Below are 1,413 nucleotides of genomic sequence, written 5' to 3'. Positions count from 1 at the left end.
TATTAAATTTTAATAAAAAATTGATATTTTCTCTAAAGTTTTAGAAAAAAAAAATGAGATATGCAATTTTAGATGTCTCCCACCAATTTCGTCCTTTCCATGTAATCTTCAAAAATAATAAATAATAGTAAAATCTTTCGAATGTTGTAAATGGAAAATCCATTAAAGTTTATTGGTGAATGACATTTGTACTTCTGTAGCCCTAGAAACTATTACTATTGTATCCCTGATTCTTACCTATAAATATAGGGTTTTGGTTTTCAATAATACACACAAAAGGTTTATTGAATTTTCTCTATTTTTTTTCCCTCTCATTTTATAACAAGATGATGGATAAATTAATATATTTTAATTTCCAGCTTACCCTGAGCCCAATCCCGTCCAACCTTGCAAAAATCACCAGTGGAGTTGGGATGGAGACAAAGACGGAAAAGGCCATCTTTATCTGTTGCCTTTCTTATATCAATCTTGCATTAAATTGCTTGTTTAATTAGATATAGTCTTGTTTAAGCCATCTTTTTATCAAAATACATTCTTTAGTAGTGATTGGACCTCACTTCAATCACATAATAAAATAATATCACGCTCAAATTCATAATTTTCTTTATTTTTTAACCACATATTTCTCATCAATGCAGTTATGTATAAGCTAAGAATAAAAAAATTACAACCATTAAAATAACTTTAAGATAGTTTCAACCTCCCAACCGGTTTCGCTACTAAATTCAACTGATTCACATCAAAAGTTTGTATTTATTTCCTGTTTGATAGTAATTTTGAGAATTGATTTTTTTATTTTTGGGGAGAAAAGTGGGTCCCATCTGTGAGTAAAGAAATAAAAAAATGATTGTTGAAATTGTGAAGTAACGATAAAAAAATTGATTTTTTGAAGTTTCTACGAGACGGGAGCTTAATTTTATAAATCACCCGTTTGGCTTTTTGCCTATTTTGTTTCTATTTCATGGAGTCAACATCAATACTGACTAGAACTTTGCAAAAAAAGTGGTACTCAACAAGTGTAAAGTATTTTTAGTCTCTTTATTGACAAGACCTACAATACACTCATAAAAGTGTAATTATTAAAAATTACCAGTAATTATTTTTTTCCTATATGCTGGCAACTTTTCCACTTTCCCAATCAAATCACAAACTTAAATTAAGATTAAACAGATTTATTGTTATAAAAAATAAAACCGAAAATTTCTGGAGAATTAAGAGAATAATTAGATTTTCACAAAACAATATTTTCACAAAAATGCCACTTTTATACTATGCAACTCCATTGTGATTTGAATGAAATATTTTGGCAAACATACACTGAGAATTTGATTTTGATTTTGATTTTTGTCTTAAATTGAACTTGAACACGTAGAATTGGATATCTTAATCAGATTGATTCAATTATTGGGGTCT

Source organism: Olea europaea, chromosome 10, assembly GCF_002742605.1.
Source record: "Olea europaea var. sylvestris chromosome 10, O_europaea_v1, whole genome shotgun sequence".
In the NCBI taxonomy this organism is placed as follows: Eukaryota; Viridiplantae; Streptophyta; class Magnoliopsida; order Lamiales; family Oleaceae; genus Olea; species Olea europaea.
Note: the sequence above shows the minus strand (reverse complement) of the source record.